A 26051-nucleotide genomic window follows, 5' to 3' on the forward strand; every position below is an offset into this window, starting at 1 on the left:
TTTTCAGCACTCTGAGCTTCAACTTCTTTATTTATAAAGGTGAATAATAGTACTTTCCTCCTATTAAGAGAGATACCACGTATAAACACAAGTATTTTGCTTGGACATAAGAGATGTTTACTAAACAGTTTATTAAGTTAATTTAAGGGATATAAAAACATAATTGAATATTAGTGTTTATTTTAAAGCACTGTTTTGAGTATCCTGGAAAAAGTTTGGAGTGTAAGATTAATTGGATCTCATCCATGGGTAGAAATTCCTCATGACCTTTTGAAAAATTAAAGGAAGCCATAATTATAGAAGATAGATTTCCTTAAAAAAAAAAAAATCAAACATTGCCCAATTAAGAACGTGTAATGTACAAGATGTAAATTAGAAGTCAAGAGGCCAAAATCAAATCAAAGAGTTACTTGTTGAGATTAAAAATGACTCCAAATAAACCTTCCTCAAGTCAAAAAGCCCAGGTAAAGATTCATTAGTAATTCTTGGAACTGTTGATAATTCATTTGTAAATTATATACTCAGAGATGAAAAATAGGGGTATGTTTAGATGAAATCTTTATCAGAAGTTTTGTTTACAGTTAGAAGTAGACAGGGCTGTTGAAAGAATAGAATATTCTTGGCTTAATTAGCAAAACAAATACAGTCAATCACTTCATTAGGTGGTTCACTCAGTTTTAAGAAAATTAATGGCTGGAGTTAATGGAACTGTTGACTAGATTTTTGTAATATAAAGATAGGTTATCTCTATAAATCCCATTATAAGAAGGTTTGTTGAGAAGTCAGAAAATCATGTGTCATCTAGTCTTGCTATCTATTTTTTAAAATATTTTTATTTTTAAGAAATCTCTATACCCAGCATGGGGCTTGAACTTACAACCCCAAGATCAAGAGTTGCATGTTCTACTGACTGAGCCAGCTAGGTGCCCCAGTCTTGCTAAATTTAATATTCAGGTGTTGGAACAAAAATTATTGAATCTGGTTTTACAAAAGAAAAGCCTGCTTAACTGGCAAACTGGAGTTATTTTAGAAGATTATTGGAGTATATGGTGAGAGAGAAACAGTGAAGATAATCTGTGTAAGCATTATAAAACCTTTCAAAGTTCTAATTCAAAAGGAATAAAAACTTTTGTATTACTATAGGATGGAGGAGAAATGTTTATTCGTAGAGTCACATTGGCTTAGAAACAGGAAGTAAATATTGGTTGTGAGCTGTCATTTCTCTAGAGGAAAAAGGTGTGTGTGTGTGTGTGTGTGTGTGTGTGTGTGTGTGTGTGTGGTGGGGGTGTTCCCAAGAAATTGCTACTCGAACTGATCTCATTCCATATTTTTGTAAATGATGTAAAGGAGGGTAGTATACACTCAGTGTTAAGCTCCTTTTGGGTAGTGAATGCCCCAGGAAAAAACCTAACTGCAGATAATGAGTGAGCAAAAAAACTGAGTGAATTAGTATAGGATAGTTAGTTTTCATGGTGTATTTAGGAAAAATCGTATGAATTATATTTATTAACTTAGGAGTCTTGAATATAATTATAATTGGGATAAGAATCAATAAGCTGTTATAGATGGTTATAGCTGTTGAGCTAAGATCAGTTACATGCTAGGCATTCTTTGGAAGAGTGTGAGAACAGCATGTTATCTTGCCACTATACAAAACTATGCTTTAAACACACAAAAAAGAGAGGTGCTGTATGTTCTTCTGTTGAAAAAAAAAAATGATCTGGACACATGTCAGTAAACACATACTTGTTTCTTAGAGCTACTAATATTGAAGAGGAGGACATAATTGAGGTTCTTAAAATATGATTTTGGGTAAATTCTTCAGAATCCATCATGGAAATTGAGGATGTGTTAAAAGTACTTCTAGGAGTATTATAAAAGTCAGTTTTAGGATAAAGAGCTCTCATATATTCAAAAGTAAACTTGTAGAAATTAGTACTACAAGATAGGATGAAAAAACATGAAAATTAGATTCGCATATGATCCATGCATAACAGCATATTAAAGAAAATTGGAGATACCTAGAATTATGTTTTTTTCTGCTTGGAAAATGACATGAAAGTCTTCCTTAGTGTCAGAATTCAGGATTTGATGGAATGCTGACATGAGTGTAAATGCAGTCACTTTTCATGTGAAAGTTTGGGGAGCAGAGTTGTCCTGACTGGAGACCACCCAGAGTTTGTAGTGGGCCACTCGATGCCCTTGAACTAGGTCAAGGAAGTCCTCATCTGTATTTAGTTTGCTAATGTTTTATCCCCCCCCTCCCCAATTTGTATCTAGTGATGTGGTCCTGCACTTTGCTAATTTTGTCTGTTAGGGGCTCTCAGGTAAAAATTTATTTTTTATGGTTATCACAGGATTTTAATTTATTCTTGAGGCAAATTTTTGATACTGTATATTTTTCTAGAATATTATCCATTCCGTATTTTTTCAAATATTGACATGAAGTTGTTCATAGTATTCGTCTATGGGTATTAAAAGTCTCTGTCAAAAAAAAAAAGTCTCTGTCAGTAGTATAATTATGCCCTCCTAAGTTCTTTTTGCAATCCTTATTTTGCTTATTTTCTTGACATCAGATGTTTAAAGTAGAAACTTTACTATTTATTCATCATTTTACCATAATGCACCCATATAATAGACCCCCAATTAACTTCTGCCGTACTGAACAGAGCCTGGCTTCAGTTCTTCCATCTCTGGCCAGTAGTGTTTGTTCTTTGCTTTTTTTCTTCCCCTGTTGCCTCCATCCCCTGAAAGTAGGCATTTTCATTTTTTTTTTTTTAAGATTTTATTTATTCATGAGAGACACACAGGGAGAAGCAGAGACACAGGCAGAGGGAGAAGCAGGCTCCATTCAGGAGCCTGATGCGGGACTTGATCCTGGGACTCCAGGATCACGCCCTGGGCCGAAGGCAGGTGCTAAACCGCTGAGCCACCCAGGGATCCCCAGATAGGCATTTCCAAACCTTTTTTCCCCTCTTCTGGGCCAATGTGTTCTTTCTATTGGTGGTCTTATCCTGCTCATCACCTTTATTTGGATAGCTCCCAAATCTATAACCCCTACCTGACCTTGCTTTTAAGCTCTAACTGCTTGCTTGACGTTTCTGTCTGCTACACCTTTAGTGTAGCCCAGCCAAAGTAAAACTCTTTCCTTCCCTCCGCCCAAACCAGTTCTTCCTCCAGATTTCCTGTTTTCTGTTCATTGGCGCTGCCACTCTCCCAGGCACAAAACATCAGTCATTGCCTTTCCCGCTCTCACCTTCTGCGTGCCCTTGCCAGCCAGGCTGTATGCAGCCCACCATCACCATGTCTCTATACATGACATCCCTTTTCATCCCCTTTGTCCCCATGGGCACCCCCAGCACTTTGCACCCGGACTATTGTGGCATCTCCTGCCTTTTTAGCCGAGCCAGTTCATCTTCCATACCGAAATAAGATTAAACTTGCTAAAGCACCGCAATCAGACTCATGTTAGCCTCACTCAAGTTCCTTGGTTCTCCCACCGCCTCCTCAAATAGATACGACCTCCTTCATCAGCCTTCTAGGTCTTCGGGAAATGCCCACTTTTATCCTGGTCTCTCCCTCCCTTACTGCTCTGCCTGTGCTTGGCTTCCAGCTGGCGTGTCGTCTCCCTTCTGCTTTCTTACATCGTTGTCCAGCTGCTGACTCTTCAAGGAATACCCTTTCCTTCACCCTGCCCGTCGAAAGGAAGCTTGTCAAGCATGATCTCTTACATTCTTGGCTCCCTTTGGGAACCTGCAGAACATTTTTGTTTGTTTTCCCTAGGGCACTTACTTCACTTTGTGTTAGAGCCATTTGTGTCCTTTCTTAATATCTCATACTAGATTGTAAACGCCTAGTGGGCAGGAACTGTTTCTTTTTTTTAATTTTTTTATTTTTAAAGATTTTATTTATTTATTCATGACAGGGAGAGAGAGAGAGAGAGAGAGAGAGAGAGAGAGAGAGAGAGAGAGGCAGAAGGAGAAGCAGGCTCCATGCAGGGAGCCCGACGCGGGACTCGATCCCAGGTCTCCAGGGTCACGCCCTGGGCTGAAGGCAGATGCTCAACCACTGAGCCACCCAGGCGTCCCCAGGAACTGTTTCAATTAGCAATAATCGCGCCTCGGATAAACCTCATTGGCTACGATACTGCCACTGCGCAAAGCTCCAGGAACTGTTTCTTACTCAGCTTTTTCTTTCTTGTTGACTCGGCAATTTGTTCTTGGGAAATACTGATCGAAAAAACTGCAGGGAAATTTCTTACACTTCCTGAGACATTGACTGCAAAGTGAATTACCACTATAGAAGCACCATAAACTTAGCCTGTCTAGAGAAGTACCTGCAAGTGTAACAGTCCCGCTCCTAGGGGACTGATGTTACCTTTCTCACAGGTGCAGTCCTTATAGTAGCAAAGCTGCTTGGAGTGAGTCTAGAGACATTAGTTTCTGCTGTGGCAGGCCTAGATTGTATCTTTGTGTTCTCTCTCTTTTTTGGGGTGGGTGAGTGGGTTTTTTAAATTTTAAATAAAGAATTTCGGGAAAAAAAATAAAGAATTTAAGGGCAGCGCCGGTGGCTCGACGGTTTGGCGCCGCCTTCAGCCCAGGGTGTGATCCTGGGGACCTGGGATCGAGTCTCATGTCAGGCTCCCTGCATGGAGCCTGCTTCTCCCTCTGCCTGTGTCTCTGCCTTGCTCTCTGTATCTGTCATGAATAAATAAATAAAATATTTAAAAAAATAAATTTCAAGAATTCATGATGATATTTTATTTTATTTTTTTAAAGATTCTATTTATTCATGAGAGACAGAGAGAAAGAGAGAGGAGAGAGAGAAGCAGGCTCCATGCAGGGAGCCTGATGCGGGACTCAGTCCCATGTCTCCAGGATCACACCCTGGGCCAAAGGCAGGTGCTAAACCACTGAGCCACCCAGGGATCCCCTTCACAATGATATTTTAAAGTTTAAGGTAAGTTAATGTATGTGAATTCAATGTGAATCTATAAATGTAGGAGGTAAATCTCACTATTTTTGTCTCTTAATCTGTAGAGTGAAGATGATTAAAAATAAGACATTAAATTTTATTTACATTAAGGAAAACCATTTTAGGCCAATTTAAAGTGAATCTGTCAGTATATTTTACATGGATGATATTGGCAAATATTAAAATTAATGCTTTTGTACTTGAAAAATCCTGATTAACCTGTCCATGAGCTTGTCAACAAAGTAAACTTTCTGAAATTCCATCATAATAAAAGATTTGGAAATGTTTGGGAATACAGTGAACAAATACACATAGGAGTTATATTAAGCATTAATTTGCTACCACTTATGACAGGTTTCTATTCAGGCTAGCAGCTTGAGTTCAGAGATGGATGTGCTAACCCAGTCTTTGTTCCACTTCTCCCTCCCTGCCTGCCTTCTACAAGTGTTTTGAGTTTTTGTTTTGTTTTTTTTTTTTAAGTTTATTTACTTAAGTAATCTCTACACCCAACATAGGGCTGGAACTCAGCAGAATCCTGAGATCAAGAGTCATATGCTCCCCCAGTTAAGCCAGCCAGATGCCCCTGTTTTCTGAGTTCTTATTAGGTACTGGGCTAGAAACCAGTAATGCAGTAGTGAATAATGCAGATCCAGAAGCTGCCAGCTTGGAGCTTCTAGTTCAGTAGGCCACTTGAACATAGATATATATGATAAAGTTCCCTATTTTGTAAAAGGAAATCATTTCATATGACAATGTTTAGCTTTTTAAAGGAAAAAGGCAGGTAGCTCATGTTCAGATGGATAGTCATTTCACCAATAACCAGAATCTTAAATTTTAGCAGTATAAAAATATTGTGCTCAGTATAGGCACAGACTTTTTAATCTGAGTCCGAGTATACTGGTCTCTGTAAGTAGGGATGTTTCCAGGAGAAATAATTAATGTTTAGCAAGCACTTTGATATTTACACCTAGTGGCTGTAAACAGTTATTAAAAAGTCATTGTATAGGTCAGAATGGCAGGTGCAGTGGCAGGGCCAGAGTGATGGCCAGAAAACTAGGTCTTTACAGCTTTGAAGGAGATAGGTGTGAGAATGTTCTATTCTTGATTAAACATTTTATTATTAAGCATTTACAGTCGGGATTTCATCTGTAGATTTCTGTATGTCTCACAGTGTCAGAAGAAACCATGTAAGTTCTGTTTAAGAGCACAGCTTGATTATTTCTTGACTAGAGTGGTGTATATACAGTACCGTGGATGCTAACCCTTAGAAGTGTCATTTCATTAGGCAGTGGCAAGCACTGCAGTTTTTCGTATTTGGACGTGAGTAGTGGAGGTGGGTGGGAGTTGCTGTTTGGTGTGGGGAGAAGATGGTGGACAGGGAGCCCTGGTCCTGCCTGCCTTCTAGCCTCAGCTTCACTTCTGCTAACTAGCCTGTGGCTTTGAAGTCACTTTTGCTGTCTCCTTTGGCACTTTGGCAAATCACCTGGACTCCTTTGTCTCAGTTACTTGAAAAATTTTGAGAGTATTAGAATAGAGGTTCTGCAAATCCTGGGGAGTAATAATAAATAATAATAATAAATCTGATTTGGAGAGCAGTGGCAAAAAAAATACTAGGCAAAGTAACTTGGCATTTATCATATTATTTGTGAGAGGGATTAAATGCTTGTATTACATTTAGGAGTTTACAGCTAAAACAAACCAAAATTATGAGTGATTCATCAATTTAATAAGATTTTACAAGTTACTTGGACTGGATCCAAGCATTATATGTATTTCTATAAGTCAAGGTTTAGTTGCTATCACACTGCTGCTAATTGTTTTTTGTGCTTACTGGGTTTTGTAGCGCTTCTTTCTCCCCCATGTAAAGAGAAAAGATAGTATGCACTGGGGCAGTGGTTGGGTGCATGTGCTGTTAATCCTGTGGAAAAAAAAATTAGACTAACTATACTTCTTCAGAAATGCTTTGAAATTTCATCTGGCTGAAAAATTACATTTCTAAATATGAAGACAACTTCTGAGCAGAGAAAAAATTTATAAACCATGCATGGCACGTTTACAAATTCTTTGAAAAAACTGTCTGTGAAGGTCTTTGGAGTGATTATTTATCCCTCTATTCCCATATGTCACACATTGCCTTTTTACCCCTGGGGAGTCACCATATTGCATTATTTGTGATCCTTTGGAGTTGTATGAAATGATAATTTAACTTTTCAGATGTGGTTAATCTACAGGCCCTGCTTCCTAACTATTAGCATACATGGCATGACAGGCTTAAATGTTTCCAGGTGTGATTAAAGAACTTGGACGGTAAATTACTCATAGATTATCTTGGCCATTGTAATTTACTACAAAACTGCAGCTTTGACATCAGCAGTTGAAAAGAGTATGTTAACAGTAACTGCACTTGAGACACATTTTACATTAAGTAAATTAACTGTCTTCTTGAGACAGTTAAATGTTTATTTTCTATGCTCTTCAGAACTGTATTTTGTCTTTCAAATGGCTGAAGTTTTGTTAATAGGCAGGTTTTGATTTACACAATTAAATTGTGTTGTAAGACACTGCAGTTTGGGAGTTCTTTCCCCACTGCTGTTGAAACCTGCACTCCCCTCAGTCTCCCTTTTATCTCTGCCCCAGGCCCTCAGAGAAGCCATCCCCTTTCCTCCACTCCATAGCGTGTCCCAGTTCCTGGAATGGAGTCTCATTTTCCTCCAAAAAGGCTCACCATGAATCAGTGCATAAGAGAGCCCATTTAACACCTTGTTGTTGTTGTTAGTAATAAAAAAAAATCCTTGGAGATCTAGAGGGTTTGTTGTTAATAGAGACAGAAGAGAGGCTGTGTTCTGTTTTGTAGCTGGCCAGAGGAGGAGTAAAGTCTGGGCAAAGGTAGCAGGTGAGGTGAGTTGAAAGAGAGGCAGCAGGCTGGCCCCAGGCCAGAAAGTGTCTGCTGCTTAGTTCTGCTGGCACTCACTGTTCTTTACCTGTGCTGATCTCCTCTCAAGCTTAGCACCTGCCCTCAAATCTCCAGTCCCCGTCTTGTCCTTCAGCGCTTCTTAAATCTTCCCACCTTTCCCTGCCCATGATCTTTCCTATAACATTTCCTGCATCCACAAGGTATCTCCCCTCTGGCCCCACTCAGTGGGAGACACAGTGTTCTCTTACTCTCCCGCAGAGGGGAGGCATGTCCTCTGTCCCACTGCTGCTAGTTGGTGGGGGGAGGTGGATTCCTGAAACCCCTGTTGGGTACTCTGAGTTTTGGTATTGAAATGTTTTTGCTCATGTAAATTGTAAACATACTCTAGTGCTATACAAATAGAATATATGTATCAAAAATGCTTTTGTTGCTGGTCTAAGACAATGTAATAACCATTTATAACACTGGCATCATGAGAGTGTCCCAGGTTCCAAACAGTCAACCTAAAATGGGTTTTTGAAACACATTTTTCTAGGAAGATTATTTTGTCTGGTGGAACTCAAGTTGACTATCTTTCACTTTTTTTAACCTGGAATTATTTATTTTAAAAGTGAACTCTACCCCCCAGTGTAGGGCTTGAACTCACAACCTTGAGATCAGGAGTCGCATACTCTCCTGACTGAGCCAGCCCAGCACACCTTCTTAACCCTCCTGTATTGTAACCCTGTAATGAAAGCTTCAAATAAGATTCGGATTTTTTTCTTTCTTTTCTTTTCTTTCTTTTTTTTTTAAATTTTTATTTATTTATGATAGTCACACAGAGAGAGAGAGAGAGAGAGAGAGAGAGAGAGGCAGAGACATAGGATGAGGGAGAAGGAGGCTCCATGCACCGGGAGCCCGACGTGGGATTCGATCCCGGGTCTCCAGGATCGCGCCCTGGGCCAAAGGCAGGCGCCAAACCGCTGCGCCACCCAGGGATCCCTTCTTTTTTTCTTTTTCTTTTTCTTTTCCTTTTCCTTTTCCTTTTCCCTTTTTCTTTTCCTTTTCCTTTTTCCTTTTTCCTTTTTCCTTTTTCCTTTTTCCTTTTTCCTTTTTCCTTTTCTTTTCTTTTCTTTTCTTTTCTTTTCTTTTCTTTTCTTTTCTTTCTCTTCTCTTCTCTTCTCTTCTCTTCTCTTCTCTTCTCTTCTCTTCTCTTCTCTTCTCTTTTCTTTTTTTTCTCTCTCAAAACATTTATTTTATTCATGAGAGATACAGAGAGGCAGAGACATAGGGAGAGGGAGAGCAGGTTCCCTGCGGGGAGTCTGATGCCGAACACTATCCCAGGATCCCAGCATCACAACCTGAGCCAAAAGCAGATGCCCAACCACTGAGCCATCCAGGTGCCCCTAAGATTTGGTTTCTTTCTTTTCTTTTCTTTTTTTTTTTTTTTTTAAGATTTGGTTTCTTAGTGAAAAAGAAGATTGGGATCTTTTGTCCTCATAATTTTATATTGGTTGCCTGTTTGTGCCAATGTAAATCATTACTGATTACTTGGGCTTTGGGATCATCTTTGAGATATTTGTGGTATGGAAAAATTCATCCATTATTTCAGTAATTTTTGACATTCTAGGAAGGATGTAATGTATGGCAGAATGAAACTTAGGGACCAGAAGGGGCATAGGTAGAAATTTTGCACTGATTTTATTTATAAAAACATAAATTTTAAAGTAATATTTGATCAGAGGATTGAATAAACTTCAATTCTGCTAGTGACTTTGTCCCTTGAAAATTGTTTACTAACCTGTGGGGTTATAACTAGAGGCATTTGCTAATGTATTTGCAGTGACTGTTGAAATAATTCAAATTTATTGACCATAGGAGGATATTAAATATTTATCTTTTCTGCTTAGTGCCTGTAGTGAAATAGAATATAAGTTAATGGTTAATGGCTTATAAGCTGTTATTTCTGAAATAGTACCTTTATGTACTTTATCCAGTGTCATTACTTACATTTTGTATGTGCTAAAAAAGCATATTTGGACTCTACCATATATAAATTTTCCTGCTTAGCTAAACATATTCCAGAAGAGATTTTTAACTATGTAGAGTGTGTGTGTGTCTACAACTGCAAAGGGAGTAAGTAAGTTGTATGTAAGTTGCAAGCTAGGGAGATACCTATCCTTTTCTTTTAAAAAACTAAATAGAAGGGCACCTGGCTGTTTCAGTTGGTTAAGTGTGCAGCTTGATTTTGGCTCAGATTGTTGTCTCAGGGCCATGAGATTGAGCCTCGAGTCTGGCTTCACGTTGGACAAGGAGCCTGCTTTAACTCCCCCTGCCTCTCTCTCTGCCCCTCCTTCCTGTAAAAAATAAAAATAAAAACAAAACCCAAATAGAATGGAAAAGTGATGTATTAATGTCATATAATGTGTATTCTGCAGTACCTAATCCACTCCAGAATTACAAGGTTGGCAGTAAATCAGCACATGAGAATCTGGCACAGATGAGTATTAAGATGATCAAATAAAAATGTGTGTGTAGATGTAGAATCAGAGGAAGAAAGCTAACATTATATTTCCTTCAAAGTAATGATAATGCAGTATCAAACTAAAAATGTCTCAACATGAAATTTTATTTGAATTGGTATGAATGTTAGGAAGCACATAAAAGCAGTATTTGCAAGTTCTAAACTTTAAGGAAAATAATTTACAGAATTATTTTGAGTTTTCTGAAAACTAAGTGTTCAGAATTAACTTACAAAAGATAATAAGAGAAGCTTTGTTTTTTCTGTAGGCTCTAAGGGACTATTTGAGGGTTTTTTGTTTTGCTTTCTATTACATTAATTTTCAAGATCCTAAGGTTGACTGCATTAATGTGGTTAATTAAAAAAAATTCAGATATTTTGTATTTTGAAGGTATAAGGTACTTAATTTAAATGTCATTCATTTGTCAAAACAGACAAATTACTTAGAAAAGGGTGATTAAACAACTACTTTTGTATGTGAAATTGTTTCACTGATACTGTATCTTGTCAGGTTTATTACTGAGATCTATAGTAGCCTGAGAACAGATGTTAAAAATACTTCAAATCCTAGTGTCATTCCAAAAAAATATCTATAGTTTTTTTAAGGGAAAAGAATCCTAGGTGCTTTTTTTTATTGGTTATAGTTTAGAAGTTACTCTCATAGAAAAAAGAGATTTTGTACTGAGATATAACTGAAATATCACATTTGCACAAAATACATTGAGGAGACAACATGGTATTGAACACATATTATTAAGTGGAATGCATTTGAGTATTGGAAAATTTGGCCTCAGGTCCTTTCTGTCTGCCAGTGCTATGAAAAGTCATGTAACTTATTTCTCATACTCTGTTTTGTCAGAAGTTGAAATTGAGTAGTTAGAAAAATATAAACAAATGTGAAGCTAGCAAGTAATATTTTAAGTACTAAATAGACATTCATGAGTACCATGTGTTTTCTTTGTTAAAAGAATATTCATTTGTAATTAAATCAATGAAGGCACACTTTTCTGGGCATGCATCATCGCAATACAGTTGTACTGACTTTTAAGGTACGAATAATTTAATTTGTGGTTACGCATGTGTATACTGAGGAATGTACACGTTTAAAAATTGGTTGAAAGGGGGATCCCTGGGTGGCTCAGCGGTTTAGCACCTGCCTTCAGCCCAGGGTGTGATCCTGAAGTCCCGTGATCAAGGCCCATGTTGGGCTCCTTGCGTGGAGCCTGCTTCTCTCTCTGCCTGTGTATCTGCCTCTCTGTGTGTGTGTGTCTCATTAATAAATAAATAAATAAAATCTAAAAAAAAAATTGGTTGAAGTACCAGGACTTCATTGTGCCTTTGCAGTATCAGTCATTTTCATAGACTTAAACTACCTCTTTATTTTACAAACACTTGTAGCTATAGTGCTTACTTTGGGACAAGCATTGTCCTAAGTGCTTTGTTAATATTAAGTCATCTGGGGGATCCCTGGGTGGTTCAGCGGTTGACCACCTGCCTTCGGCCCAGGGCGTGATCCTTGAGTCCTGGAATCTAGTCCCACATCCAGCTCCCTGCATGGAGCCTGCTTTTCCCTCTGCCTGTGTCTCTGCCTCTCTCTCTCTCTCTCTCTCTCTCTCTCTCTCGAATAAATAAATAAAATATTAAAATGTTAACTCATTTACTTAGAATAGCAACACTATGAGGAGAGTATGGTTATTACCTGTATTTTGCAGGTGGCACGCAGAGGTTAGGTAACTTGCCTAAGGCCCCACAGCTAGTGTGTGGAGAGCCATTATTCAAATCTCAGTGCTGCCTCCAGAGTGTGTGCTCTTAATCAGTCTCCTCTTAATCAGTATCTTAATCAGTATCCTTATCCAGAAGGATCTTTCTTGGAAAGTTGAGTCCAGATGCTTTCCTTTGTCAGACCCCTTCCTCCCATGCTTTTGCTGACCAGACAGGGATTCCTGGGAGGGATTTGTCAGCAGGAATTCTTATCATCTTGCTCTTCTAGATGTTTGGGACGCAGGCAGTGTGACAGCTTCTGCCTGTGAGTGAACCCACATCTGGCTTTGTGTGCAGTCATTCGCAAATCCTCATTCTACAGGTGAAAGTTCCTGTATCAAGAACGAATTCTATTCTCTTATCCTGGAAATTGGGGGTTAAGAATGTGAGCTATGTTTGAGTTTATGGGGGAAGCTAGAAATATGGAAGAAGAAAGTGACAGTATTATTGCCTAATGGAAATGAGCTCCATAGAGAATACCAGAAGTGCCAGCATTAAAGGGGCTGCTTTTGTCAAGGACAACTTTTCTAATATGTTCCAGGACAAGTGATAGCAGGGGTTCATTTGTTTGAGTATGACTGGTGGTTCTTCTCAGCAGTGGAGGAGAGGCTGTATATATGTATACACATGTACATAGGCATCACCCTTAAAGTTGTCAATATTGGGTCTATGCCATGTATTTAAAAAATACTAACAGACTTATGTTAGCACTAACTCCTAATTTGTTTTGGGAGCAGCTCTTGGTTCTTGGTATCTTTGTATATTTAAACCTATCTCCATCAGTATTGTAAGGGGCAACTTGTTGCAGTTTTGCCTGCTTTGTAAGGTGACTTTCTTTGCCTATGAGGTACCTTTGTCCTCTCTCCATGCAGCACCCCCAGGGTGATTGAGTTCTCTTAAACCCTAATTTATTTATTTATTTATTTATTTATTTATTTATTTATTTATTTATTAATTATAGTCAGAGAGAGAGAGAGGCAGAGACACAGGCAGAGGGAGAAGCAGGCTCTATGCACCGGGAGCCTGACGTGGGATTCGATCCCGGGTCTCCAGGATCGCGCCCTGGGCCAAAGGCAGGCGCCAAACCGCTGTGCCACCCAGGGATCCCTTAAACCCTAATTTAAACACTTATGTTCATTGAAGCATCATGCATAATAGCCAAAAGGTGGAAGTGACCCTGTGTCTATTGGGAGGTGAATGAATAAATACAATGTGGTATGCACACGTGGTATATGCACACGATGGAATATTATTCAGCCTTTAAAAGGAAGGAAATTCTGATGACTTGGATGTACCTTGAAGGTAGTATGCTAAGTGAAGTAAGTCAGTCATAGAAAGACAAACGCTGAATGAATCCATTCATATGAAATACCTAGAGTAATTAAATTCAGAGGGACAGAAAATAGAATGGTGGGCCAGAGGCAGGAGACAGTTGAGGGGTGGGGATGAGGGAGTTACTACTGTTTAATGGCTACAGAATTTTAGTTTGGCAAGGTGAAACTAATTCTGGAGATCAGTCTGCACTAATGTGAATGCACTGAATGCTATTGAACTGTACATGTAAAAGTGATTATGACAATAAATTTTATGCTTTGTGTATTTTACCACAATTAAACAACACAAGCCTTGCCAATCTAGTGTAAAATCTGTTCGGTTGTTTTAGTGTAGTATTTTAATTGGCAGACACTTATTAGTAGCAGCTGGCTTAGCTATGCTTTCTAGAGAACAGACATTGTGGTATGAGTGTGAATGTGTTTCTGTCATTCCAGAAAAAGTTTATTATGGAAGTTGAAGAAGGGGTAGGGCAGGTATGGGGGCCAGTGTGAGCAGAGCTTATGGAAACAGGAATGAGTGAAACATGTTCAGAGTAACTGAGAAAATGATTGTGGTTTATGTAGGAAGAGCAGAATGAATATATTCAGGCAAGGGTGTCAGCAGATAATCCACATTTGTCATTTTAACTGTTTTATTCTCACCATATCTACTAGGGAGAGTATTTGATGGCTTCTGCCAAGGATCCATCTATATATCTGATATGAATATATAATGGAATATATACATTTAATATATTCCATTTGTTGGTATTTATGGTAACTGGTATTTCAAGAAAGGTTCTGTGCTGCGAGTTATTAGGATAGATAGAAAGATCGGATCAGAATCCCCTTCCTTTAAGAGCTTCATGCTCTAAAAGAGAAGATAAGATGTGTGGACCAATGTAACTAAAATACAAGACAGTACCTGATAAGCAGTATAAAGAAAGTTTTGTGGAAAGAGACTAGAGAGATCTAATTCTCTGAAGTGAGGTCAAGGAAGGATGAAGTAGGAGCAGACCTTGACAGATGAGAAGGATGTTGATAGGTGGATCAAGGTGAGCACTAAGACCTGGATCTAGGGAAGGCCAAGGTGATCTCTGCTAGGAAGGGCCACCAAGGGCCACATGCTCAGCGTCCTTAGCAGGATGCATGTCAGTTGTAATAAGAAACCGGCCAAGACTGGTGCCAGATCATGGAGAATTTTGACTGTCTTCTTAAGGAGTTTGAACTTAATTACATAAACAACGTTGAGCTCTTGAGAGTTTTTAGTGTGGGAATGACGTGTGTTGACACCATCAGAGGTCAAGCTGACAAATACAGTGTTAGGAAGCAGGAAGGCTGACTTGGTCCTGTTTAGTGATTGTTTAATTATGGAGGCTGATTTGGTTCTCTGGTGTCCATCTGAAGTAGGAATTAGGTTGGATTAATAAATTGGGAGGGATACAAATTAGGCCTTAAAATTTAGGGAGAGGTGTTAACAATTGTTTCAGGTTACAACATAGAGATAAAAGCTGTTTTAAAGGTCAGGTTGGCAACAGTATAGAGAAGAGATTGGGTAGATGAGAGAGATGAGTGAAAAAGTTACTGAACAGTGAAATTATGAAGACTCAGACTAGGGTAGTAGCAGTCAGAAAAGAGAAAAGGATTGATATGATATAGAGGAAATGGTGAAAGGAAGGGAGGAAGAAGTGAAATTCATAATTAATGAGCATATTTTCTGTTCATAGCATTTGTTGCATGACAGTATAACTGACCAGTATTTTTTTGTTTTGTTTTGTTTTTTTTTTATAACTGACCAGTATTACCCACTCTTGGAAAATAGATTGGCTGTATTGGTCAGGCCTGGCGCATGCTATCGGGAGGTGGCTTATGTGATGAATCTTGGTTTGAGCAAGCTGATGGAGGGGCCTGGGTGGCCTTTAGTTGCTGAATTGACAAGTGCACTTACTGGTCACCATCAACATATTGGCTTCATTGGCTGGGTTCATGTAGGCACCCACACCAGTGGTTCTCAAACCTCCATGCCTTGGCACCCTGGTAAACTGCAGACCCTTCCTTTCACAGAGACCCTTCCCTGTGAAATTTGGAAATTTTGTGTAAAGTTTTTGCATGTGGATGGGTACATTGTCTGGCAGCGTGTGATAAAGAATCTAACTGACCAGATGATTGACTGTGATGTTGGAGCAGGGAAATGAGTGCTGTTACTGGGCAAGGAGCTTAACCTCCCAGGCAGGCCAGTGTTGATGTTGTTTACTGCTTCACGTTTGCCCTGGAGAGTTCAGGAGATATTGCTATACCAGTAGCAGTGCAGAGCTGAAGGGGACCTGGGACTGACGTGGGTAAAATCACAGGGTGATTTTACGGCCCCAGCACCCTGAGATATGTGTCAGTGTAATAGTGAATGCTTCTGATTATTCTTGACTTAGTTCAATTTTAGTTTTGAGTCTTAACTTTTTCAAGTCAGTTAAGAAAAAAAGTCCAGTCTTTGAACATGCCCTGCAAGCGGTTGGAGAAGACTGGTCTTGCCAGCTCTCTGACAAATGCTGTAACCAAATATTGAGTTGGATAAAGGTAGAAAATGGAATTTGGAGTATGAAATCTTAGGTTTGAATTTTGGCTTTGCCATTAGCAATAAGACTAGGCCAATGATTTAAACTTAATTTTTCTCTGTTTCTTTGTTAAATGAAGGTAATTTTTACCCTTCAGATCTGCTCAGATGACTTGAGATGCTAACTGTAAAATGTAGACACTGTACTCTGTGAATAAAAATAATTTATTCCCCATCTCCAATGTGATAATTTCAGTACTTTTTACTCTTCTCTGTATTAAGCAACCATGTCCAGTTTTGTAAAGCTTGAGTTTCCCTGAACTATGGACTCCTGGAGTTTGATCTTTAAAGATTAGCAACAAAACAAGCTTTGGTCACTTGTGAGTTATTTAAAATGGGAAAAAAATTAATTTGATAGAAGCAGCAAAATTTGTTGTTAAAATCTATTTAAATTGCAATATATCTTATATACCATAATATAATGTATATTCTTTTCACCAGCCCCTCCCTAAACACCAGTAACAACAATAAAACTTATGACTAAAATAAAGGGGATTTTGGCAGAGTTTTCTATTAACTTCCACAGAAAAAGACTCATTTTAATATCTAGAATGAGGAATAAGTTGGGAAAAAGTTTTAGTCAGACCAGCGTTCTTAAAATAGACTCCGAATCATATTGTAATATATTGTGGAGCATATTCAAGTGTAGGTGGTTTTCTTTTAATTTATTGAGCATAGTTTTAAACCTGTACGTTTTAAACCTTACAAATCTAGCCATTTTAGTTCACAGTAGGCAAAACTTGGCACAGATACTCTCTACTCAAATGTAAGTGTAGTTGTGTTTTTTAACTGAAAAAGTTGACTAGCTTTTTTTTTTTTTAATTCCTAGAGATTAAAAAAAATGGGAGTATTTACTTTGTCCGGTTTTAGCTACAAGCAATTGTGTTGGCTTCATCCCCAGCCCCTTCTAAATTCCAGTTACTGTTTACTATATAATTGAGTTTTTAGTGAAATAGTTTACAAGTCTTAAAATGGCTTCCATTATCACATAGTGACTGCTTTTCATAAGTATTGTTTTTTTGAAACCTTAATACAGGAATTCATGTAACATGAATGTAAAAGTAAATCCTGTTGACCTTGAAGGGACTTTTGCACTCTAACCTTTTCAAGCATCTCCATTCATGTCATGATGTCATAACTTATGTTTAAAACTATAATTTGTCTCTGTATGAAAAAGCTGCCTTTGCTGGGACTATAACATCGTGATGATTTTGTTAACAATATATTTGATTGCTGCCTCATTGAATGAGATTTTGCTTTAGAAAATTTAAATGTAAGCATTTAAAGATAAAGTTTAAATGAAAATTAAAGCCTTACTTTGGAAAAAGTCTGATTTTTACTTTGGTTTCTCTGGTGGGATGCCATTGAATGCCAGTAAAAAAATGTAGATATAAAAATAACATCAAAGTGTTATGGTTTTTAAATGTTGGTACAAATTAATACATAGCAGTAGTTTTAGACATTTTAGCTTACAGTAGGAATATCTCAGTTGTTTTTACCTATACATTTTTTTAGAAAAGAATTGTGAAAAGGAAAATGTCTGTACACAATTTATATAGTTGTGGGAGTTTTTAAAAGTAGTTTAAAATTTTTAGGAGTATTTTATGTTGTAGCAAGGTGGAATTTTGAGTTAGAATAAATTCAAACACCTGTAGAAGCTGTAGTAAAAATTCACAGATTGAAATGACTGTGATTACTTATGTGCTATACTCTATTGGGTTATTTTAAGCTTTTTACTTTAGCATTGTGGCATTGTGCTGGTCAGTAAAAGTTAGATTCTATTTTGGTTTGCTTAGTACGAAAGCTTTATGCTGTTGTTTCCATATGCAGAACAGTTTGTAAGTGATAATAACCTTACTTTTGACCATTTTTGTGAGAAAAAGTCCAGGAAATACTATGTTAAAAATGTAATACTTTTGCCAAAGTTGTAATTTAAGCATAGAGTTTGCTTTTTATAATTAAATGCTATACCATTATAGGCAATTTGGAATGAACTAATTCTTTACTTAGTGTTGGAACTCTTTTCTGTACGGACTCCTCTTAAGTGAATGGGACTATGAGAGGCTTTAAAATTAACTAATTGAAAGTTTTTACTTAAGAGAGAAAAAATTACTGTATATTAATACAGTAATTATCAATTTGCTTTGCATAACTACCATTTTCGGATGCTTGAAGATAACCAACCTTTAGATGTTAAATTGCTTTTATTTTATCTAACCACTTCCACTAGAAATCTTTCCTATGTATTATACACATTCATAATCCTTAAGAGTAGATAAATATAATTTTTTTCTTGTGACTGCACATGATATTTTGTTGTGTTCAACTTTTTGTTTTTATACTATATGGCATTAGACTAGTACTGATTTTAATTTATTGTGTCTGATTTTTTCCTCCATGTCAGCTGGTGCTTTTTGCTGTTGACATTTATGAATCCTTTCACCACTTTCCTCATTGATGCAAACAAGAAATTTGGTAATAACTATTTATTTCCGTGTTTTAAAATCTTAAAATTAACCCTATATCAAAGATATTATCCCCACCCTAGAGAGGAAAAAATTAGATTTGGAGAGGTTAAAACTTACTGAAGGTCAGAAAGCCAGTAAGTGGTAAGATGGACTATGACTCAGATGAGTTTTTATGTATGTGTAAATACATATACACCTTTGTAAATACTACCCAGATCAATATATAGAATATTTCCACTACCTCAGTAGGCTCTCTTGTATGTGTCCTTTCATTAGTGTCCCCTCAGAGCTAACTACTCTTCTGATCTCGATCCCCATAGATAGATCTCTATCCTTCTTGATTAGTTTTCCCTGTTCTTTATAAAAACTGAATAATAATAATGTGGTCTTTGGTATCAGGCTTCTTTTGCCCACTATTGCATTTGTGAGATTCATCCTTATTGTATCATGTGGTGTTGGTTTCTTCATTTTTCATTGCTGTTTAGTGTTCTGTTATGTGAATATATTGAAATTTATGTATTCATCTTATTGATGGATACCTGGGTCATTTCCATTTTTGGCTATTATAAATAAAGGTGCTGTACACATTCTTATGTATTTTTAGTTTAAAAAATATTTATTTGAGAGAGAGAGCGAACATAAGTCGGAGGAGGGGCAGAGGGAGAGGGAGAAGAAGGCTCCCCACTGAGCAGGAAGCCCAATGTGAGACTCGATCCCAGGACCCTGAGATTGTGACATGAGCTGAAGGCAGACACTTAACAGACTAAGCCACCCAGGCACCTCCATGTTTTTAATTTTTTATATGTTTTACACTCAGTTACCTTGGAAATACACCAAGGATTGAAATTGCTTAGCCTTGGGAATAATAGTATGGTGACCTTCAGTAGGTACCAGCCAATCAGTTTTTTTAAGTGTTTGTACAAATTTGCACTCTGACCATGACTAGTACTGTATGGGGGTTCTAGTTGCTTATCATATGTTGGTAGTGTCAGTCTTACTAATTTTTTCTCTTTTTAATTTTACTTACTCTGGTAGGGTGTCTAGTTTAGTGTCAGGGAAACTGAAAGTTATGTTTTAGAACAAAAAAAATATTTAATGTAAATGTATATACTTATATGGAGATTGGTTGAATACTGCTGAGGTTTTGTTTTTTCCCTCTAATCCCTGTCTTTGTAAGCGAGCCTTGATTCCTTGTTTAATCAGTGATATTAATGAAGTTTTTCCTACAAAGAAGACAAGTGCAGTATTCTAGAAATTACGTGTTTCATTTAGAGTTTCATTTAAGGGAATTTTCAAAGGAATTTAAGAATGGTAAAGATCTTTATTCACAAATTTACAAATTGTAGAAGAACTCAATAAAGACCTTTATCACTGAAAAAAAAAGGATCTTTTTTGCTATATAGCAGTTGCACGTAATCTATAGGACTTGATCTAGAATTTTGTCCACAGGGTAGTTTTTGTAATCTTACAGTAAGTTATTCTAAAAATTGCTTGACTTGATCAGTTCTTGTTTTTCCAAGTTCATGCAAGTTCCACATGTTTGGCTTTCTTGTATGAGTCTCAGGTACGCTGATTAGTCAGGCGGTCTCATCTGAAACTAATGTATAATAGTGCTGAGTTGTATAACTTGCCATACCAGTTTCATAGTGTTTTTGTTTTGCTCAAGTAGATGAAAGGTTTATTTAAGTGTGGCCACACTGGTACTGCATTCCTGGTGATCTTGGTAGGTTAATGACAATCTTTGTCATAGAAATCAGGAAATGTGGGTTGAACCTCTGGGATGCATGTCGTCGGTTCATTAAAATGCAGTCTCCCAAAGGACCGAGGATTATTGGAAGCACTTGGTAGGTGATGCAGCTTTAAAAACCTATCTGTTTTATCTGCCTATCTTCATTCTGTTTCAACTCTTTGAATACATCAGTGTTTAATCATATTATCTAGTGTATGAATGCTTTCTTTAGTAAGATTAAGCGTGACTTTGGAAATCCAAGTAGGTTTCCTTCCACAGTTTAGTAGGTTTGCTTTAGCTGGGGCATTTTGGTTGCTCGTGAACCTGTATTTTCAGTTTGTACTTCTGCTTTGTTTAACTGGTTGCCTTTTACCTGAATTAACTCTTAGCAGTCAGTGTGATTGATCCACTATTTTTTTTTGGGGGGGGGGGGTTTATTCTAGAGGGTGGGTTGAAGAATTGTTTGAAATACTTATCTTTGAAATATCAGCTAAAAAAGTTTTGGTACTCGGCTTCAAGTTATCTCCTTTGGACAATATTTGGATGGATTGAAAGGATTATGGATTTTGCAAGAATTTCAGGATAAACGTAGATATACATTTATGAGGACAGGAGGCATACTGCCGTACTCTTTTTACCAGGCGTACTGAACCTATTTTAGGTATATTCCTTATATAATACCATTATTCAAAATGTAAACAAATAGATGGCAAGATTGTTGTTGAAGACTGGTCATGTGTGCTTATGTTGTAAGGAAAGCGGTGATATAAAGCAGAATGTATTAACCTCTCTGGGCAGACTTTAAGAATGTATGTAACTTTGTAACAGAAGTGGAAAATTTGAGGTTGGGCAAGGAAAGCTTAAGCAAAGGCAGTGAAGTGAATTAGTTGCTGGTAAAGAGCTATGGGACAGGACTGAGTGAGTTACTGATTGTCCTATTGAGAGTGCCGTCTCTAGAGAAACCCAGTAAATAAGTTATTTATTAGAACCTCAGTAAGGTAGCTGAGGCCTTTAATTCTTTTAAGACCATTTCTGCCTTTTATAAGTCAGGGTTGAGTTTATGGACTACTACCAATAAATTTACTTTAAAGCTTAAAATTACTGAAAGTTAAATTTCTCACCCCCTCTCCTGTTCTGCCTTTTAGGCATCTGGAAGATCATGACTGTTGGGGAGATAGCTTTGAGCTACCTATATGCCTAGGAGTAAGTCTGCATAAGGGACAAGGGCACTTCTCTAGCTTTGGGGCTTCAGTCTTCAACATTGGCTCACTGAGGATATGACCCAGCAGTCTTCCTGATTCATTGTATATAAGTAACATTAAATTAAGATTAAAAACTTCCTATCACTTTTCCTTGTGTGAACCTTCTGTATTACAGATAATTTTTCAAAAGACATGCCCTTCAAGTTTAGGTTCTCTGTGTAATTGTAGGGATTACAGTGTTGTGCTCGGGTGTGCACTGTCTCTCTCTCTCTGTATGTATATGAAAAACAAGGGACAGTTTTCTGTGACTTTATTTATATTAGTTTTACTGCTATCACTATTTTGAACTAGTAATAGTGAAATACCTGTATCCTTTCATATATATGTGAGAAAACTTAAATAATAAGGGTAAAAGCCTGTGTGCTTTAGGCATATATATGTGTGTGTGTGTGTGTGACACACACACACGAACTGGTATGTATCAGGTGGTAACTTAGAAAAGGTAAGAAGGTGTGTAATTTACATGCGTGTGCGTGTGTGTGTGTGTATACACAGACTCAGTTTGTGTTACAAGTACTATAAAACTTTGAAAGTAGTACTACATTGAAGTATATCATATAGGTACTAAGGGAAAATTGAGAAAAATACTATTAAGAACAGTTGGAGTTTCTGTGGAAATCTGTTAGATGTTAACCCAGTGTTTTTGACTTGTCTTGCCAGTCAGTTAAGGGGAGGTAGAGTAGTACAAGCTGGTTTGCTGGTCACTCCATTTGAGCTGCCTCTGTCACTAGTATGGTCGGTATGTTTCAGGGAGATCAGTCTACTGCTTAGTTGGTGGCAATGGCCTCCATTTATGAGGTGATGATGTAGAGGTGACTAAGCTTTGGCCAGAAAGACCAGAATACTAGGCCGAGTTAATGGGCCACCCATGTCACCCATCTGACCCATCTGACATGGGTGGCCCATTTCTGGGGAAAGCTAAGTTTCATTTTAACATCTATGAAAAATAGATTAGACTCTTAAATAAAAAAAAAAAAAACAAGTGAAAACTGTAGTAAGATGCCACTTTCTACCTGTCAGATTAGTAAATTGAATGAATGAACGAATCTGCTCTTTGTTAATTAGGTTGTAACCAAAGAACATTTTCATGAACTACTGGTTTGTGGTGTAAATTGGTATTTTCTGAAAATCATTTTGGCTTCAGAGATCAGGAACCTTGCCTTACCATCAGTCCATCAAATCTTCTGACCTAGGAATGCTACTCCTAATATTGTTTCAAGGAAGTAGTCCTATATCTAGATGAAGATTTATGTACAAAGATTTCCATCTTGCAGTTTCTGTAAACAGTGAAACAGTATTGTTAAATAAGGACTATTTAAAGATAGGGATAGAAAAACACCTGAAAGAAATACACTAAATGGAAATATAACTGAACTATTGACAAAAGGTGCTTTAGGGGTGGAGGGTGGTAGTGAACATACTTCTCTCTCTTTTCTGTTTTTCAAAATGAACATTTTTTTTTATAATCTTAAGAAAATCTAAAAGAACAGAGTGAATAATAACTTTATTAGAGGGAGAAAGGTAGAACTGACTTCACTTGAAAGAGCTGCCCCAGACCTGAGGCCAAGTTTGAAAACAGAAGACTTATTCTGATGCTCTATAGAGCAAGTTCTAGGGATTGCAAAGTCTTCTTGGAATGAGTAGGAAAGGGTATTAATTTTCTTTTAGAGATTGTTGGTTTATAGAGTACATTCTGTAAGAGTAAAGATAATATTAATACAACTTTCTTTATACCCTCTGGAACCTGGTGCTTGATAAATTTAAAAGGAGTAAGTGAATGAAATTTGTGCTCGATTTTGGACACAAATTGACAAGATAAATGTCAGCATATATTTTTGGAGTTAGATACCATATATATTTTGATAGGATGAGGAAGATAGGGAAATATGAAGTGAAATAATCACAAGCTTGTTTGGTGTATTTTGTCCTAAGAATTAGTGCATCTTAGGCATATGAATATCTTGAGAAATGGAGTGCTTTATTATTTAAGACAAATCAAGAGGGATCCCTGGGTGGCTCAGCGGTTTAGTGTCTGCCTTCGGCCCAGGACGTGATCCTGGAGTACCAGGATCGAGTCCCACATCGAGCTTCCTGCGTGGAGCCTGTTTCTCCCTCTGCCTGTGTCTCTGTCTCTCTCTCTGTCTCTCTCATGAATAAGTAAATAAAATCTTTTATAAAAAAAAAAAAAAAGATCAGGAGAGAGAGAGAGTTGCAGATCTCATTAGGGTATATGGGACCAGTTCTCGGGACAGTTGAAGATCTGGACTCAGGAAGTGGGACCCTGAGTGGGAAAATTTGTTTATCCCTGCTGAGGGTCAGGATGCTGTGGGAAGACTGTTAACTTGCCATGTAATATTTGAACACTTGTGTATACATATATATATTCTTAAATTTTGGCCCTCTATTTGGATTTGTTTTATTTTTTCCTAGAAAATCTGAAAGTTCTACTCATAGGCTCACATCAGATGACAGAAAGATTAAAGATAGCTTGGTAGGCAATATTTACTGAGTGAGACAACATAACTATATAATCAGCCATTTGATTTACCCATTGTTTTATAGAAACTTGGTCTTGATAGTAAATTCAGTATCCTCAGACAATTACTTGAATAAATAGCAAAGCTTGAATAAATAGCAAAGGAGTTAATGTGCCAATACTCATTTAAGAAGTTTTATTAAATTTTCAGATTAGGCTATTATCACTCTAAATTCAATAACTTTTTATTTTTTTATTTTTATTTTTTTTATTTTTTATTTTTTTTATTTATGATAGTCACAGAGAGAGAGAGAGAGAGGCAGAGACACAGGCAGAGGGAGAAGCAGGCTCCATGCACCGGGAGCCTGATGTGGGATTCGATCCCGGGTCTCCAGGATCGCGCCCTGGGCCAAAGGCAGGCGCCAAACCGCTGCGCCACCCAGGGATCCCTAAATTCAATAACTTTTTAAAAGTTTGCTAAATGTTATTCTTTTCCTACCTCAGATAATTTTGCTTTTCACTGTGAAAATTACTTAAGTTTCATCCTGCATTGATGTGCTTTCTTACTGTACAATTTGTAATTTATAACTACCTCTCATCTATTAGTCATCCATGATATTCTCTTCAGTTTTTAAAACATAAAAAAACCTGATTGACTCAAAGAAGCTTTTCTAATGAACATCAGTTGTCCACCAACCACTCAGCATAACCATCTTCAGCCAACTATTATACTAAGAATGTTATATTTTCCTGGATTTTTCTTTAATTTCTTGTTTGTTTATTTCCTGTAGATGGTAAACTCTTTGAGGGCAGGGATTATGTTTGGACATTGATATGTGTGCCAAGTTTCCAGTACAAGGTTGTATACACAGTGGACTCAATAAATACTCACTGACTAGCTGTTGAAAAATTTGATGAGCCTCCCAAAGTGTTTAGCATAGTCTGAGTAGTTTATGTATTAGTTAAATCTGACTCAGTAATTGGCAGTCCTTGGGTTTCAAGTGGTGATGGAATACTAGCTTGCCTCTCACTAACGTCAAGAAAGTACCTAATAGAAGTCTCATGACACAGCCTAATGACAGAGGTTCTATTTGGCTTTGTAGCACCTAGAAATACAAGTGTAAAAGCAGTTGTAAAACAGATTCCTTAAAATATTTCTGAAAGTTCTGAGCACTTCACTATTGTGGCTATTTGGCTAGTTGGTTGATCTCTACAATTTCAGTAATGGTTCTAGTCATTGCTGTAATTAGCAGGCACCTCTATGGTCCAGACCCTTCCTTAGGTGCTTTACTTCTTTTCTGTTTTCTTATACCCTCAACGTGATACATATTATTGCCATTTTACAGTTGGAGAAATTGATGCAGAGAGAGATTTTAGTATATGTGCTGCCGAAGCGAGCACCAGAGAGAGGATTTATTTATTTATTTATTTGATTTTTTTCAGAGAGAGGTTTTAAATTAATTTGTTCAGGATCATATATAATGGTAAATGGCTGAAGTCAGTATTTGAAAAATTTTTTTTAAAAATTTTTTATTTATTTATGATAGTCACAGAGAGAGAGAGAGAGAGAGAGGCAGAGACACAGGCGGAGGGAGAAGCAGGCTCCATGCACCGGGAGCCTGATGTGGGATTCGATCCCGGGTCTCCAGGATCACGCCCTGGGCCAAAGGCAGGCGCCAAACCGCTGCGCCACCCAGGGATCCCTGAAGTCAGTATTTGAACATTGGTTTATTGGGGTCCAAAACTTATACGAATTTTATTAGATCTTAAAACCTCTCAGAGATGAGGATACTAAAGGGAAAACTGTACTTAAATCCAAATAATGGAGCTAGACATTACATTTTGAATAATATTGATAAATTTCATATTGCTCTTACAGTATTGCCTATAATCATAAATGGTGTCTTGCTTATTGAAATCTATAGTTTTCTGTACTTGGAATGAATATTGCTTTCAAGTGAAAAGCTCATAACATTTAAAAAATTTTTATTTATTTTAGAGCACAGGTGGGAGGGGCAGAAGGAGAGAGGGAGAATGAGTCTTAAG

General features: G+C 37.4%; 1 protein-coding gene and 1 pseudogene across 6 annotated transcripts in view; one reads left to right on the top strand and one right to left on the bottom strand.

Annotated features, from left to right (window-relative positions):
* Positions 1-26051, top strand: part of NCOA2 (nuclear receptor coactivator 2) — a 296902-nt gene that overhangs the window by 54318 nt on the left and 216533 nt on the right. Inside the window, exon 1 of one of the 6 annotated variants that reach the window (XM_041768984.1) lies at positions 20233-20382. The exons of the other annotated variants lie outside the window; for them this stretch is intronic. The gene's annotated coding sequence lies outside the window, so the exon portion shown is untranslated. Of the gene's footprint in view, positions 1-20232; positions 20383-26051 lie in introns of those variants that run through there. 6 annotated transcript variants of the gene reach the window in all.
* On the bottom strand, positions 4047-4164 carry LOC121499220 (annotated as a pseudogene).

Source organism: Vulpes lagopus, chromosome 9, assembly GCF_018345385.1.
Source record: "Vulpes lagopus strain Blue_001 chromosome 9, ASM1834538v1, whole genome shotgun sequence".
NCBI lineage: Eukaryota > Metazoa > Chordata > Mammalia > Carnivora > Canidae > Vulpes > Vulpes lagopus.